This window comes from Suricata suricatta, chromosome 13 (genome assembly GCF_006229205.1).
Source record: "Suricata suricatta isolate VVHF042 chromosome 13, meerkat_22Aug2017_6uvM2_HiC, whole genome shotgun sequence".
Taxonomy (NCBI): Eukaryota; Metazoa; Chordata; class Mammalia; order Carnivora; family Herpestidae; genus Suricata; species Suricata suricatta.
Window position 1 is genome coordinate 71,640,408 of NC_043712.1, and position 18,531 is coordinate 71,658,938.

Genomic DNA, 18,531 nt, shown 5'->3' on the forward strand with positions numbered 1-18,531 from the left:
TCTACTCATGTCTTTCTTAGGTCCTCTTCTAGGAACAAGAAACACAAGTAGGAAAAAGTATGTGTGATCAGTGGGGACATGGGGTTGAGGACAAGCAGGTATGTGTCAAGTGAAACATGATGCCCTCTCTAAGGGCATTGTGTCCTTCCGCATGGTACCATGTAAACAAAGATGGACACATTTTAAGAAGTAGGTCACATTTTAGTTGTCATTTAACTCATCCAAACCAAGGGGACAGGTAATAGGGGAACTAGCTTTCCTGTCTCCATTGGCCTTATAGCCCAGGTAACTTCCCTGATTTGCTCCTGCATTGATTAACTCTTAGCCCCACAAACAGGGAGAGGGTTCTAGCTGCACAGAGCCAACAGGGGCTTGTGTGTGTGTGTGTGTGTGTGTGTGTGTGTGTGTGTGTGTGTGTGTATCTAAACTGCCTGTATGATCCCAGTGAATAATTCAAAGATACATCTGACCTGACCCCATGGATAATTTATGGGCAGTTTCTGCTGTTGTCAATATTTATTCCTCCTCCAGTTGTCTCCTTATCAAATTTACTAGCGATGAAACCACATTCCTGCCTAACCCCTTCTGCTCTATCTCTGTTTCTTTGCACCCAATAAAAAGCGCAACCCGTAACCCATATGCCAACAACCTCCGTCACGGGAGTTGTTAGACATCGGAATGAGACATAGCCTTAAAGACCGTCTCCAGGGGACTGTGCAGGACTCAACCCCAACAGTGTCACCATGTGGCAGCCTGAGAAACAGCAATAGTAGGGGGAAAGTAGCATCAGATGAGGACCCAACAGGACCACATTCCTCACTCCTATGCCTTCCACTGAGCCAACCCCTGGAGGCCCTGCACAAATTCACAGGAAAGGGAGAGGCTGGACTTCCTGCTGTTGATAAAATAAGCAGGTTTCCGGCATTCATTGGGAAGGTTATATGATCACCCTCAAATTTATAGAAAAATCCTACTTTTCCACTTCCTAAAAGAGAAGATCAAGTTAGCAACCCATGAAATGACAAGAATTTCAAGTAGCAAAACAAAAGAAAAACCAAAACAGCTCCTTCTGCATCTTCTATCAAGACCCCTCCTCCCCAGGCTGTCTATACCCTCCTCTCCCTTCAAGGCATTTCTCCCAGCCTCACCACAACCCTTACTACCCGCCCTCGTCCCTCCTTCCCCTCTCACACTTCATCAGTTACTTCTGCTAGAACATTAACTGCTATTTAAGATGTCAGCTGATCATAATGACTGTACAGGAACATAACTGGGAGCATCAGCATTTGTACAAATGACTTAAAAAGAGAACTGCCTGCCCCCTGTTGCCACCTCTCTGGGGATGGCCCTGGGAGCAACGACACCCCTTCTTTCATTGACCCCTCATAAAGAGTATGATAGGGGCTCCTGGGTTGCTCAGTCCATTAAGTGTCTGACTTCAGCTCAGGTCATGATCTCACAGTTCGTGGGTAAGAGCCCCACGTGGGCTCTGTGCTGACAGCTCAGAGCCTGGAGCCTGCTTCCGATTCTGTGTCTCCCTCTCTCTCTGCTCCTCCCCTGCTCATGCTCTGTCTTCCTCAAGAATAAACATTAAAAAAAAAAAGTATTAAAAAAAGGAGTAAGATGAGTAAAGACCTGGCATTCTATCTCTGAACAATGCCATCCTTTGCATTAAATGAATCTGGCCTCATGATGCATTGTGTCTAAGTCTGGTAAATGTAAATTGTTTAGAATCATAATGTTTCACTTAGATGTCATGGTATCTTTGATGTAGGAATTTTTTGGATGTAGAAAATCAGGGTCTCCAGGCAATGGGTCAGAATCACCCGGGTTATTTTGGGTGGCTCAGTCGGTTAAGAGTCCAACTTCAGCTTAGGTCATGATTTCAAGGTTTGTAGGTTCGAGACCAACATCAGGCTGTGTGCTGACAGCTCGGAGCCTGGAGCCTGCTTCAGATTGTGTCTCCCTCTCTCTCTGCACCCCCCCCCCACTCACACTCTGCCTATATCTGTATCTCTCTCTCTCAAAAATAAATAAACATTAAAAATAATTTTAAAAAAGAACTGCCCAGGATAGCTCAAAGGCTTCCCTGGGGGGCTCCACGTCAGTCTCTAGAACCAGGAGCCCCAATTCTCACTCTATGGTTTGTTGGAAGTCTCAGAAGGGAGGAGACTGTTGATAGCAACAGAACCTATACTTTCCTTTGAAAACTTTTGAGCTCCCCAAGATGACGATAAAGTGAGATTTCAGAGCAATTAGGAGTTCTTCCTCTTGAAGATTTTGCCTTTTCTTCCCTTAATGTCCAGCACTTCACTAGAATGTTTACATGTGTCTCACTCCACTCACCAAATGCTCTAAGGAATAAAATCTGACTGGTCTTTGCTTGTTGATAAGGATTCATTAAATGTTTGTTGAGTGGCTACATAAATGAGGAATAAATAAGCAGTGGAAATGAATGACTGTTGCTTTGGATACTAGAAGGAAAAAAAAGAAAGGCAGTCACCAATTTAATCTTCAAAATAGTCCTACACCATGAAAATTTTGCAGGATTCTCTAAATTAGGACATGTGAGCTTGGTCAAGAGGTTATAGCCATGCAACCCTGTGATAAGAAAGATCACTGTATAATTTGAGAATGAATTGTTATTATGTAAATGCTTACAGAGGCATAAGTAACAAAATCTATACATAGTACTTTAGGAGGCTATGGATTATATAATTGAGCCTTGCACAAATCAGCATATTGACTGCTCTTTGCCAGAGAGCTGAAGGTGAACTGAGAATCCTTTCACCCGCATATAAAATACCCACAATGGGTTTGTTCCCAGATTGTATATAATGCCTTGAAGTGTATTTTGGAGAAATTTATGTCCACTGAACATGTAACATTGTTCTTTTGCTCCAGAATATAGAATTATTCTTTAGCCTACCCTGGGTACATAGCTTAGCCCTCAGAAGGCAACACAAGTGTCCAAAGTACATAGAAGAAATTTGTTACCAGGCAAAGCCCAGTCTGACAGATACTAATACAAGGTGGCAAAGAGTGACAAGAAGTGTGCATGTTACAGTAGAAATACAAAGAAAACATAGCTTCTATTCCAAGTTAAAAAAAAAAGTTACTTTCAACTAAATCTATAAAGAGGACTCATCTAGAATATCCTTGAACATATGGAACTAAAACGTAGACTTCAAATTGATGCAACAAAAAAAAAGGCTATGTAACAGTCAGACCAGCCCATTTTTGCCTGAGGAAACAGACTCCCTCCCAGAGATGCTGTAGAAGGAATCCCAACACCACACACAGGAGCTGAACTCAATGAATCTAGGGAAGATCTCTTCTTCTGGTAAGATTCAAAATCCCACATTAGCCCATCTTTGTTATCAATTCCTCCTGGTCTAATTTCTCCTGGCTTCAAGCATCATGTGGCTAAAATCCACCAACCTTCAGCCCATGGGGCCAGGGTTGGTGGGTCTGCTTCCATTTCAGTAACCTGGTTCAGGTCATGGCTGCCATCATCAGGGCATGAGACGGAAAACAACAACGAAAGTGTCCTGGCTGCCTGGTCACAGGCGGTTCTGAGAGCTTACCCTTAATCGTTTTTCAAAGACAGATATTAGACAGTGACTATTAACAGGGGTCAGTGGTGGCAAAGGATCACTAGCTATGTTCATGTTTAATGAGTATGTTTATAGCTTGAGAGGGACTCTTCCTGACAAATTTCTGATGAACAGAAGATGTGGATATCCTCAGTGTATGTTAATGCTATGAAGAAGTCTTTCTTCCTGGCTTGAAAATTGCAAATCTCTTTCCTGAGAACTCTGCCCTCTTTAGCTTTCGATGAGGTCATGATTATGAGAGGGTGGACAACGGCATTGGCTGCTTGCTTGGCTGATTCACAAATGATTTTTATTAAGACCTTACCAATCAAATAATCATCCCTTTATCCGTTGCCTGCATGGGCCACAGCAAGATTCACCTTCCCCTCTACGTGTTAGGTCTGTCCTTTCCCACAACCACATTTTCATACATTAGATTTTCAAGCAAATACCAGCAGCCTGTCCGTGGTGGGCTCTCAATCAACGTAAAACAACAATATCTGTGCCCCTCGTAGGGAGCTCCAAGATATTAAAAGTTCTTCATTACTTTTTTAACATTCTCTCTACAATTCAGCAAAGCCTACCCTACGGGTGTGTTTTTTCCCCCTCAAAACATCTTTATGCCATATCCTTCTATTCTTTCACTGAAATTCATTTGTATTTATTCCGCAAACTCTTGCACTTATATATTTTATTACAACTTCCTCATATCCTTCCCCATTCCCAAACCTAATCCTTGTCTTCTTTACCCCTAGGGCCCCTGCCAATATAACTTCAGGTGAAGCAAATGAAAATTCTAGCTTTTGCCCCAGGCTTCAAGGCTTCCTCCACCAAAATTAAAACATAAAAACATTACATGGATATTCATATTATATTCCCTGCCAGGCAAACCTCCATAACACCCCACCATCTGTCAGTCAACAACATTTTATTGAGCGTCCACTCTGAAGAGGAAGTCGGTGCCCTTCGGAGAAGCAAAGGAAAGGGCTTTTTTTTTTTTCTTTCCTTTATTACTAGTAAAAGTTCCATCTCATTTTCTGTTTCCTGACACTTGGGTTCCTCCACCCCAGGACCTGGCTTCAACCACGGAAGCAACGCTTGCCCTAAGTCTTAGGCACTCACTCTCGTGATTTCCCAGAGAATTCCAAGTGGTGCCAAAACTGTCTAATCCAGAATCAACTAGACCTTATCAGCTCCCAAAAAGGGTCATAAAAGAGGTAGTGAACCAACATTTAGGAACCCACTGAGGTGCCAGGGACGGTGGCAGATACGTCACATTCCTTACGTACTCATCAGAGTTGCCGTGCAAGGCAGCGGTCACTCCTGTCTTACAGGTCCCATCTTTCTTCTCTTTCTAAGTCAGGGTCAGAAAGGCTAAACAACTTTCCCAGGGTCTATAAAAGTCACAGAGGAGACAGCAAAATCCTACCTGGCTGACTATGAAAAACTTCCACTCAGAAAAACGAATTTAGTTTTTGCAATTGAGCCGAGGAAAATGGCACAGCCCTTTGTGAGAACTAAGCAGGGATTTAAAAATTCAGATTCTGCTACAGACCCGTGCATTTACAGCATGGGTTTACTGACACCACTCCAAGCATTGGTAGTAAAGGTTTTCAGGGTACAAAGAGGTCTGGGTTAGGGATGGGAATGAACGTGGGAAAGTTGAAAGAGACTATAGGTTTGCAAGGGCTTTGAGGAATATGGCAGATGGATTTCAGCAAAAGAATCATAGCATTTCCTGGGAATTATCTGTAAGTGGATGTTCTTGGAAAGGGCATTTAGAGCAGTGACAGTAACCATGCCAACACTGCACCTGAGGACAGGTCCCCTCCTTCCCACTGGAGGTAGCCTTGCATTACTGTCTGGTGGTTCAAGGTTCAAGTCATCAACCACAGTAACAAAAAGACTTCATGAGAAATAAGAGGGGCAAAATCTTTGATGTCGGGTGTTCTTGTTACTTTTTCTATTGTTTATTTTTGAGAGAGACAGAATGCAAGGAGGGGAGGGGCAGGGGGGAGACACAGAATCTGAAGACAGGCTCCAGGCTCCAAGCTGTCAGCACAGAGCCCAACACAGGGCTCGAACCCATGAACTGTGAGACTGTGACCTGAGCCGAAGTTGTATGTTTAACTGACTGAGCCACCCAGGCACCCTTGGCACTCTTTTTATTAAGACAATCTCCCAGGTTCAGTGTAAATCAACTAGCAGAACCATTCAAAGCCCAAATGGCCCGAGTTGTAACCACATGTAGCTGTTTTAGAACACAAGGAATTGGGCACCAAAGCAGTCTAGATGATTGGGGAGATGTTCACACAGCAACTCAAAAACAAGAGTCAAGTTAGCTCTCACTAGCTACTACTTAAACCCTCCACTCTTTCATTTATGAAGTGAGGCAGGGGGTTCCTGATCAAATGCTGAAAAGGAGAGGCAGGTCACTTAATGGACACTAGGAAACAGTAGGGCCTATGGAAAATGAATCTTAAATGCCTCCTCTAAAGAGGGAATCGAGCCTTTATCCAGTGAGGGCAATCGTGGACAGGTGAAAATGGGTACCCAGCATCGCCAGATCTTTCCATCTTGCAAAATAATCTGGAAATATATACGTTATGGGTATTCTCTGGCTTTTAAGAGTTGGCAACTAATGCAACACAAATAGTCAAAATTGAGCCTGGAGCTACTCTGTTTCCCACAGGCCTCAAGTTTGGATCTCCTCCAGAATCCTCCTCCATCATGAATTTTCTGTGTTCAGTCACTGGCCAGATGTCTCCATTCTCAATATAAGATGTTCCATTCACTAAACTGAGGCTAGGTACACTGAGCAGCTACGGAGTCCTGAAATGTGCCCCCTCCCCTCCTCCTTGTATTTCATTACTGATGTTCCATTGCCCTCATCTGACCATCTCAAGTACAGCCATATGCTCTCTCCCCTCCTGGGATCTGAAACTAGTACTAGACAGCCAGTTGGTAGAAATTCCTGACCCCTAAAGGATTTGCTACACCTCTTCCGGACTGTCACTTAACCTCCTGTGGGCACCAAACACAAACACGTACTCCCGACTATCATACACATGTACTAGGCACCCTCTACCAAGCTGGATGCCATATAGATCCTAAGTCCAGTTTATTTCCCCATATAGGTGGTGGTGTGGAGCAATCACCAGCATATTATCTGGGTCAGGCTGTCTGAATGTGAATTCCAGGTTCTCTGCTTCCTAGCTGGAGGACTTTGAATAAATCACTCAACCTCTCTATGCCTCAAGGTTTCCAGTTATAAAAAGGTGATTTGAAGCATGCATCAAGGGTGGGCCTTCAAAATGGTGTCCGGCACATAACACATGTTCTATGGATTTGCTAGTGTTGTACTTCAAAAGGACTAAGCAGCACCGTTAGCGGTGGTTTTGCCAAAATGAGGTGCTGAGGAAGAGAGGATTAGAAGACAGAACAAAGGATTGGAGCTGCCCCGCAATCCTGTCACCTTCCCTTCATCAGCCACTCCTCTCCACAAGGTCACAGAAAGAAAGAAATGCACCAAGCACAAAGCAAGGTAGCATTTTATTGCTAGCTGGGCTGAAGTTAGCAGGAAACTGTGGCCGATGTGAGTCTGGCCTGGCACTGAGGCTCAGGCCCTATGTCACGTTTTTGAGTCTACAAAACCAGGGGGGAGAACAAAGAACACCATTATGGCCTAGCCTCCAGAACGTTAGGCAATCTGGAACCCAACTATTTATGAAAGGTCTGTTGTGCCTCCTTTCTCCCAAAACCACAAGTTAAACTTTAGATGTAGCCCTGGCTGAGAAGAGGTGGGTCTCACTGCCCATTCCCCTCTACACACCCCCTCAACACACACCCTTCTAGAAGCAACAAATAAGAGTTCTCTGGTTTCCACCATACAGAAAGGAACTGATATAAACAATTATGTCCAGTGTCTTCTGGATTGGATAGCAATTTCTGGAAGGTTTGGGAGAGAAGAGAAGAAGACAGATGTGAGGCCCTCTCAATTCCCCAGGCTTCCAGAGGAAGAGGAAAACTTCCAGGAGAGGGGAATGCAAAAGGAGCTTCTCCCCTAGAGATGTGGACATTTTGTGGCCTGGAACTCATCATTGTGGTCTCTTTCTCCTTGGACCACGACCCACCTCAGGGAGCAGTAAAGCAAGGAGGAAGGAGGAAAAAAGAGAAATCTTGAGCCCCTGCCAGAGGTCAACTGTGAACAACCCATATGAACAATAAACACAGGAGTGACCTTGACATCTCTGTGGACTTCAGGTTCCTTTAAGTATAGAATGAAGATTGTTCTAGTGGTCTGGGCAGTCCTTCTTGCTCTAATGTTCTATAAATCATAGGCTATAAGCTCGGGCACCATGTCCTACCCCTGCTCAAATATACAAGTCCTATCACCATAACCTTCCTTGGCCCTTAGAGATGCCACCACAAATGGAGTCACTGAACTTCATCAGCTTAATTTTATACCTTGCTCCCATTCAAGAAGTGCCTTCACTATCCTCCACCCCATGTTCCTTAAATAACTTCTACCCATACGTGGGAGCACGCAGAGGCAGAACTCAGAGTCAAAGGGAAAATCACTTTGAAAAACTAGTTCTGTGGCTATGGAGGAATAGGGCATTACACTGGCCAAGGGTACATGGATTTCAGGCACTTCTGACTTGCTAAAAACAATTACCACTTGTTCTGTGATTCTTCAAGCTTGTTCTCAGCTCAAATTCCATCTGGACGTTTCAGAGTTAGCAGAGCATGTAAAGTGGGGTGTTTTTCACCAGCTCAGACATTTTTCAGATGCTTTTTGTGATTGGATAAACTCAAACATAGCTTTGTTGTAAACTTTCAAACATGCTTGCTCTTGATCTTGATGGAAAAAAAGTGGTTGACAGGAAAGGGGGATGTTACCCTCACTTTGACTCTTCATGAAATGATGTGGAAGACTTGAAGGAGGCGGTTGTTTTACCAACAAATGTGACACCTAATGAAAGGCTGCTCAGAGCATCACAAAGAAAATACAGCTTCATGAGGGACATAAGGTGGATGGAATCAACAATTAAAATTCTGTCTGATGGGGTGCCTGTGTGGCTCAGTTGGTTGGGCATCTGACTCTTGATTTCAGCTCAGGTCATTATCCCAGGGTCATGGGATTAAGCCCCACATGTGGCTCCACAGTGAGCATGAAGCCTGCTTAAGATTCTCGGTCTCTTCTTCTCCCTCTAACCCTCCCTCTCTCCCTCTTTCATCTCTCTCTCTCTCTCTCTCTCTCTCTCTCGCTCGCTCGCTCGCTCTCTCGCTCTCTGTCTCGCTCTCAAAAAAAATCTGACAGTCGTTGTTTCCAACATGAGTGCAGTTTTAGGTTATGCAAAATTTTTCTTTTCATTGAAAGAAAAAAATCAAGAGCCGGCTGTAATTTCTGACACACCATATTGCGATGCTGTTATTTAGAAAACCAAACATATGTATATATATTTTTTCAAACAAAGATGTTGTTGTTGTTGTGTTAAGTGTAAAGCCCACAGCAGTTCTATTTGTTATAAACATTGAGTCTAATCCAGGGCGGAGGAAAGATTACTTTTCCTGCCACGAGAATGTTTACTTCCATTAGCGGTGGAACATGGTTTTTCAAAATTACAGTCTCTCTCCCTTTGGACCCCAAGAAAATATGAGGATGGAGAATGGACTTTGGATCTTTGTTCATATAAGTTACAACCTTTTAAACAGCAGAGAAGGATTGTGGAATTGTCTTTAGAATCAACTAACTTTTCCCTTACATATATTAGAAGGTCTGGAAAGGAGAGCAAACCAGTCAAATACAATGTGATGGATGACAGAGAAAGAGTAGAAGCCCTTATTATTTATCATTGCTAACAATAATGTCTGGTGCACACTTGCTATAGGTAAGTCCTGATCCGGGCCCCCTAATGCATGTTGACTCATATAATCGATACAATGAACTTCTGAAGTAAATGCTATTTTACTCATTTTACAGAGGAGGAAACTGAGGCATACAAAGAATATTAACTTTCTTGGTAAGTGAGGTATATAGAATGCAATCTAAGCAATGTGGCTCCACATTTTTAATCACTACATTTTAAAAACTGTCTGCTCACTATGACGATGCTATTGACTTTGCTAGGTGCTTTGAATTATCCACCTCATTGAATCTTCAGAGCAGTGTAGATGACCAAACCCCAATTTACAGAGATGCCAAATACATATCCAAGAGACTGGTAATGGGGCACCTGGGTGGCTCAGTTGGTTAAGCATCCAACTTCAGCTCAGGTCATGATCTCATAGTTCGTGAGATCCAGCACTGAGTCGAGCTGTGTGCTGTCAGTGTGGAGCCCATTCCGGATCCTCTGTCTCCCTCTCTCTCTGTCCCTCCCCCACTCGTGCTCATGCTCTAAAATTTAAAAAAAAAAATTTAATTAAAATAAATTAAAAAATTTCAAAAGCAAGAGACTTGTAACTAGACAAAGGGCACACAGGAGGCAAGTAGCAGAATCAAAATTTGAACCCAGGCTTGACAAATCCCAAAGTTTATATGAAGTTGTATGCTGAGTATCCTGTACTGGGAACTAGGAATTCATGCAAAACATAAAACATGGTCCCTGTATGGACGAAGACTAGATCTCCTTCTGTGCAGACAGGAAGTGAGAAGAGGAAAGAGACATTAGAGTACAATCTGATCATTGCAAAGAGGCCCTATTTTTTGCCACTGGACTGTAAGATCTTAGAATTCAGCTTAGTGTCTTATCCATCTTTTTAATTGCCCGAGGTAATATATGTCCTACATTAGAATAGGTCCACTATATTTGTTTAGGCGATGTTCTGAAGAAGCCATTGCAGAGAAACTATGAGTTTCTCTAATGCTTTTGGCACAAAAATTAGAATAGCACACAAACTCTATTCCAGCACTTTCCTGACAAAGCAAGCTTAGCTTGAGTTTTTCAAAACAAAGTCAGTAGCTTTAAGAGGTGAGGAGAGTTTCTTAGATACAAAGATCTCTAAGATAGACAAGTGGAAAGTGGAAAGAAAAAATAGGATCAGAAATAGGGGTTCCACTGATATAGCAACTGAAACCAAATATTTCATTAAGTTTCTAAATTTGGTGCTGGAAGTATAACCAGAATGAGGGTCCTCTGTCTGTGTGGAGGAATGTGGGTCCTCTGACTTCCAGGTATGAGTCAGAGGGTGAAAAAGGAGTGAAAAACTTACATATCTGCCCAAATGATTGATGGTGGGGGGGAAAATCCCATTTTTCACAAATTATGGGCCTTTTTTTTACTGCTGGTAATGCACAGAAGATTAAAGTGAAGTCTATATTTCACAAATGGGAGGACCAAATGATTTAAAACTTTTGTTATAATGACCTACTTTGGAGTGAAGAATCAATTTCTTTTACAGCAAGAATCTGTTAATTTAGGGAAAGGGAGATGGGGAGGGGGAGAAGCACACAAACTGAGCATAAGAAAAAAGGAAGAAAAGACAGAGAGAGAAAATAGCTTAGGAAGTTGGGTAGCATTTTTCTGGCTCTATTTTTTTTTTCTTTTCTTTTTTTTCTGGTTCTATCTTTGATATCAAACCATTTAGAGGTCATCATGGTGGAAAGAGGATAAACTTTAGATTCCATTTTCAGTCCTGGCTCTGCCCCTTAGTTGGTATATTAGATTCCTATTGTCACCATAACATGTTCACACAAAATTTAGCAGCTTTCAACAACACAAATGTATCACCCTGCAGTTCTGGGAGTCTGGAGTCTGACACAGGTCTCAAGGGGCTAAAATCATGGGGTCAATGGGGCTGTGTTACCTCTAGAGGTGCGAGGGAAGAATCTGGTTCCTTGTCTTTTCCAACTTCCTAGGGCAACCCACATTCCTTGACTCATGGCCTCCACTCATCAACACAGCAGCAATGGCCAGTTGAGTCTTCCTCACATCACATCACCTTGACACTGACTCTTCTTTTGCCTCCCTGATCTACTTTTAAGGGCCCTGTGATTACTCTGGGCCCAGCCCAATCATCCAGGATAATCTCCCTTTCCTCAGGTCAGCTGATTAGTAACCTTAATTCCATCTGTAATTTTAATTCCCTTTTGCCACACCAACATATTCACAGGTGCTGAAGACTAGGACAAAGACATCCTGGGGGGAAGGGGAGTGTTCTGCCTAGCACAGGTGATCTGAGACATTGGCAATTTACTCAGCTGACAACCCTCAGTTTCCCCAGCAAATGGTAAACAAACTTACCACATAGGATAGCTGTGAAAATTAAAATAGCACACCTGTAACTCATCAGTAAAATGTTGGTAAAGAGCACCTGTCTTTGTTAGCTCTTAATAAAGTTCTAGCTACTAAGAAGGTAACAATGTCCATAAACCCTTCCCTAATGACCCAAGTAGTCATTTAATAGTACCTACTGACATTTCTATTTTAAGTTTTTTTACTTCCTTTTTCATATCAAGCCCTCTAGGATGCTTTTGGCAAGCTGCCTTCAGCGTAAGCACATCCACATACTCCCACCACTGGGCATAGGCCTGGCAGGAATCCACCAACTTGGCTTGTTACTTAAGCCAAGGGGCTTTTTCCACTTGTGCTTTCTACACAGACCCCCATCTGGAATCAACGGGAGCTGAGAAAGTGGAAAAAGAAGTTAAAGTGGTGTCTTCAGTGATATGGCTTCTCCTGTCACAAGAAGAAACAGGGACTCCAGGATGGGAATCCCTTCACCCATCAGTAGCTCCAAAGCCCATCAGCAAGTTTCCTGGGTAAATATCAGGGTCTCCTACTGTAAAAGTGTAAAGTTCTAATCTTAGAGGATAAAAATAAGAGTTTCCAAGAAAAGGCATGTTCCTCTTTTCAGTATTACAGTAAAATGGCGCTCAGATACTGCCTGAGTCTTATCACAGTATCCTGAGGGAGCTCCCCTTTGGTGAAGCCAAGCCTCGATGCTGGAAGTTCTGCCAGGAGTCCACCAATAAACTAGGTCCTTGATCTCACCCCCGCGGGGCCTGTTGGAAATTCAAGAGAACGGGTCCAAGGAGCTAGCCAGGTGCAAGATCCGGCTGAAGATGAAATGAGAGCATTCGCAGGCACAGCCAAGCCCCAGCTCCACAGGGATCAGGAAGTGATGCGTTTCTATGTGGTAACCACAGAGCCAGTGACCTGTGACAAGCACTTCCGGGTCAAATCACTGTGTACCCTACAAGCACAAATACTAGGAACAGACGCTTGCATACAAAACCAACACGACTCCTGGGATCTTAACTCTCCCACAACTTCTCCTGGACAGAAAAGGCATGGTCTCAGCTCCAACCACAGAGCCTTTTATGCTGGGGCAGTGGCTCCCCCATCAAATGGCTTCACAGTCCGTTTGGAGAATGAAGGTCTCCACCCTGTCTTATGATGAAATGAAGCAAAACTGGAACTAAAAGTATATCTTCCAATTCTATAGCTTGTCCCCAACCCCCGAGGATGCCCCTTCTTACTGAGGAAGAGGAAGAAAGGGAAAGAGAAGGGGAAGGAGCAGAGGTGGCAGGAACAGCCGTCACCAGAATATGCTCCGGCTGGTTGACTATATTTAGAACACTATGGGCACTGCTTTGAAGTATTTGATGTCATTCAACTTTGACAGAAAAAAAAATAAAAATTTTTGCATGTTTCCATAATCTACTGATAGTCTGTTCTCTTAGAGAAAACAAAGTTTCCAAAATTATCTACACCTTACCCCACCCCCTCCTTGCACATTCTGGAAGGTTCAGGGGACAAGCACTACTCCATGACAGCTACATCCAGGATCTTGGGAATTGAGAACTTTCCAGAGTGGCAAGGGCAGTAATGGGTGAAGGCAGAGCCCTCCGGCCAAACACGCTCACAAACAGACTTCCTCAGACAGCTGAGGCTTCACTCAGAAGAGGGAGAGGCAAAGATTCAAGGGGAACAAGAGAGGCTGTTGGCCAACCATCTGTGCCTCAAAGGACAAGCAACTATCTCCCTCCAACATGTGTGTGGAAGAAATGGGGCAAGTAGCAAACAATAAATTGTCAAAATGGCACAACTCTGTGCAATCCCCAATAGAGCTAATAGGGCTAACACACACACACACACACACACACACACACACACACACACTCCTGTAAAATACAACCTAACACTGCCTTATGAATTTTCATACTCCTCTGCGATCCATCATAGCAAATATGATCATCCCCAAACTATCATCCATCATTACGAGCACCACGGGCAGGCAGGGGACACAGCACCGAGTGGATTCTCAAGCTCCCCTCCCCGGGGGTCTCCCCTACCACCGCCCCCCCCCCACAAGCAATAACCTGGGAGCTCACTAAGGGACAAAGTGCTAAGACAGCAGGCAGTTAGCAGCACCCATTCCTGGGAGTGGGGGTAGAGGGGGGCTTTCCCTCTTGGTCTGGGAGTTCACTTGTACCACACAGGCAAAGCAGGGAATGCACAGCATGCCCTCAGCAGAAAACTTCTCCTGAACAAACCCTTGCTTTCCTCAGCATGCTGCTGTCACACCTGAGAGGCCCTGGAAACGTCCTAGTCACGGATTTTCCTATTGAGGTTCCACTTCTCCCATCAATGAAATGGGTATCTTTTATAAAGAAATTCTGATTTGAGACACACACACACCCACCACATATGCTTCCATGAGATTCTTCCCAAGCCTGTCAACCTCAGGCATGAAGAGCAACCGTGGGAAAAATTAAAGAAGAGAAGCATTGAAGAGAAAGGCGAGAAGACGAAAGAGATTGCATAGAAATGGCACGTCCGCTTATCTTCTCTCATTGCATCCTTACAACAACGCTAGTGAGGGAGAATTATGTGCTCTCATTTTACAGAAGAAGAAAAACAGACACAGGTTACTTGATGTGTCCAATTATTTTACGCTTTGTTTTCTCAGGAGGCCAAAAGGCTGTGGTTACCCCTACTTTCTCACGAGTGGCTAGACCCGTTCCTCCAGGTGTTGTTCAGAGAGGATCCCACCACACCTTTCATCCTGTGGAAGCAGAATCTGAACGCTGCTGAGAAGGAGAACAGAGAGGTAGGAGTGTCGTCAGCCCAGCTGGGAGGTCCGCACGATCAGTCCTTGGCTGGAAGCTTGCCAGGTCAGAGAAACTCATCAGTCCAACCTGGTGCAGCCCCAAAAGTGGGTACAGATCCAGAATGCTGGGCATCTGCTCCTTGATATGTGGAGTGTAGCAAACTGCACTGTGTTTGCTTCAAGGCCAGACGTTCAGAGAATTCTGAAGACAGTAAGGTCCCAGCTTGTCTTCTGACTAAGCACATGGCATAGGCCCCCCACAGGCTGAGAGGGGAGCCTGGTCTTCCTTTTCTGGAAGGGACCCAAGAGGGCTTATGCCACACCAAGACAATCTCAACACAGAGAGGCTGGGGGGCCGCCACCACAGACAAGATTTGAGGAGGGATTTCACCGAACAGTGCTAACACACTGTGCCCCACCAGGGTCCCCATAGGGTGCCTCTAACGGAGAACAAGTTTTACAATGGACTAGACTGAAATTTTCTAAGCCCTGAAAATGAGCTTTAATTGCCAACGTAAATTCTGACAACCAAAAGTCACCAAAAATATTTGGGTTCCCGGGATGAGGAAGTGGCGTTCAACACAGTTTGATGGAAGGTGGCAAGAGAAAAATAGAAGGCTAACGTTTTCCAAATTGGACATCATTGAAATCAGCACAGCCAACAGGTTGGTTACATTGAATGCTTCCAAAGTCAGAATGTGAACTTTGTTTTCTAACTCCAAAAGCAAAGATCTTTCTAGTAAGTACTATGGGGATAGAAATCAAAAGCAGTGAAGGTCCTTAAACAGATGCTGGAGGATCATTTCTTCTTGAGGTTATCGACAATGACGTAAATCTGCTACAGGAACTAAGATCTGTTTAGGAATTTACATAGAGGATCCGTTGTGTGAATCAGCCCTGTGTCATGTAACTGTGTCCACTATGTGTCAAAGCTTCCAACCCATTGGAAGATGCTGAGAAGTACTGACCAACACTCCCTCCTTCCCCAAACCAAATGGTCGTTCGGCTCCTCTGAGATCTCTGGCAAGGCCTCGACTTTGGTCTGCTTTTAGAAAGAACCCCCTTACCCTTGGCATCTCTTCATTTTTAGTTTCCATCTATAGAGAGGAATGACCCCCTCACTCTGGCTATAAATCCTCAACAGTCTTTCCTGTATTGTTTGACTCAGTCTCTGTCCCCTAGTCCAAGTGTCTCCCCTCTATTGCCATAGTCTTGCATAAAGTCTCTCTTGCTGTCTTAATGGGCATCTAGTGAATCATTTCTCCTTCACCGCACTGATCCCAGCAACCTTCCTGACATAGTGCAGAAAGGCAAAGAGAATGGTGACCTGCATGACATGCACCTGTGGTTTTGCCCCGCCCCACTGTTAACAAGCACATTTTGAATTTTCTCATCCTTTTTGGTTAGTATTAAAGAGATGAAAAAGGAGGCGCCTGGGTGGCTCAATCAGTTAAGCATCTGACTTCAGTTCAGGTCATAATCTCATGGTTTGGAGGTTTGGGCCCGCATCGGAGTCTGTGCTAACAGTTAGCTCAGAGCCTGGAACCTGTCTTCAGATTCTGTATCTCCCTCTCTCTCTGACTCTCCCCTGCTCACACTGTCTCTTTCTCTCTCAAAAATAAATAAAACATTTAAAAAAAGAAGAGAGAAAGAAGACAAAGGTTTGGAGTGCCTGAGTGGCTCAATCAGTTAAGCGTCCAACTCTTGGTTTCAGCTCAGGTCATGATCTCACAGGTCCTGGGTTCAAGCCCCACATCAGGCTCTGTACTGACAGTGCAGAACCTGCTTGGGATTCTCTCTCTCTCTCTGTCCCTTCCCTGTGGTTTCTCTCTCTCAAGAAATAAACATTTAAAAATAAATAAACAGAAGAAAAAGATTTGAAGATCAAAAAACCTGAAGAGGGGCACCTGGCTAGCTCAGTCAGTAGAGCATGCAACTCCTGATCTTAGGGTTATAAGTTTGAGACCCACGTTGCATATAGAGATTATTTAAGAATAAAATCTTTAAAAGAAACACTGAAGAATATATTACCAAGAAACTAAGGAGACAGGACCAGTTAGTATGCAGGACAAAGAAAGGCCTCAGTGCATCAGGCTGGTAAGGAAAGGGAGAGAAAAGAAAGGGAGAGAAAATGAAGGGGGGAGTGGAGGGGGCGTTGGGGGAAAAGGAAGGAGGTTTTGCCAAGTCAGGCTTATGGATGAAATGTTATAGCTTGATAAATTCCCAGAAGTGCAAAAAAGATCTCATTGTATATAATGCTTTAAAAAGTCACAGAAGAAAAAAGGAAATGAATTCAACTCACTTGCTTTGGGGGCTGCCTTAAAAAAAAAAAAGAGGCAGATAAATGCTGCTAACAGAGCTCTTTGCAATGTTTCAAAATGAATAAATAAAACCTTCCCTGCCAACTTTTTTTTATTATTGTGTCTGTCTCTGACTTTTTAAATGTTTTCCTTAAAAATGTTTTCATGCTTCCTTTTCCCTGAACGTTTTACAGTTCGCCTTCTTAAATTTCACTGGAGACCTGCAAATCAAGTTGTATCTTGCCGATTTGATAGCCGCTTTTACGCAGCCCAGCGGAAGGCAATGCCTTGGCATCACTCTTGCTGGGAAGAGGGTTTATTAGCAAGCCCTCCCCTGCCTGGCTGGCAGGGGGATGTGCTAGGAAGGCCAGCCTAGGCAAGGCCTGGCCCAGGGGCCAGCAGGCGGGTGCTTGGATCAGGCGGATCAGGCCACTCAGCAGTGACCTTGAGTCTCATAGCGACAACAAAGGAAACCCCTCTCTCTCTCCAGACATCGTTAGAGACCCTTGCCTCCCTCCCGGGCTGGGAGAGGGGAAAAGAAAGTGGGCAGAGGCAAGGGAAGAAAAATCCTTGTTTTGCAATCCCGGTAATTAGTCCTAGAGGATTTCTCCAACTGCTGCTGCTGGCGGGAAGGCCTGGGAAGTGGAGTTGCCAGGCCCTGCCTTGCCGGCCACCGCGGAGCGCACTCCCTGCTTGAAATTCAAATGAGAGCAGCTCTGACCTTTCCTGTCACATATTTTATTTCAGAGACAGTTTACAAGGCCTCTCCTCCATGCAGGTCATGTTTTAGTTTAAACAGAAATACTCTCGTAGGTGTTAGATGCGAGTTAATGATTACACTGAAATCATTCTAATTAGGCTCTGTTGTTACACGCTGCCCTTTGGGGGGCTGCTGCTGTTGTCACATAAAGTATTTTGTAGAGAAATAATTGGTCTGAGATCCCTTCCTTCCTCTCTTACATACCCTTCTCCTCCCTCACCCCCTGTTTGTTGCTTTGTTTTTTTATTATTTTTTTTTAATAATCACTGATCCCCTTTCAACATTTGATCCGGAAGACCATTCACCTTCAGTCCCTGTGAAGCTTCTGGAAGGTTCCAGGCCTGACAGGTATCTGCAGCCAGGAGGGAAGAAACTGTGGCCCATTCTGTGCCCGTTCAGGCTTCCATCACCCATCAGAGGGAAAGTGAGGATGAGGTTTCTTCTATTAGACCTCTTCCCAAATGTCCTTACGGTTTGTTTGGCTGGGGAGCCCTGGGGGTGGGGACGGGGTGCAGAGGTGCTGACGCCCAGGGAGCCCTGTCATCTTTCAGGTGGGGGAGCCATCAGGTGGGAGTGGGCGGCGCCGGCTTCTCGGCCTGGTTTACTCCTCATTTACATACATCTGCATACATACACCGAGCTCAGTGCCATCTCAAGCACTTTTCAATCCTGTTACTGCTGGGATGATTTTTTTTTCCTTCTCTCGACTTTTGTTTCTTCTCATTTACCTGGAATAATTGGCCCAGGTGCCTTATGGAAAAAGCACTTAGGAACTTCAGGGGGTAGGCTGTATGAACACGGCAGGGAGAGTGTACAA

General features: G+C 44.3%; 1 long non-coding RNA gene across 3 annotated transcripts in view; it reads right to left on the reverse strand.

Moving 5' to 3' along the window:
* LOC115276580 overlaps nt 1-18,531 on the reverse strand; it is a 91,553-nt gene that overhangs the window by 15,977 nt on the left and 57,045 nt on the right. The window lies entirely within an intron of this gene.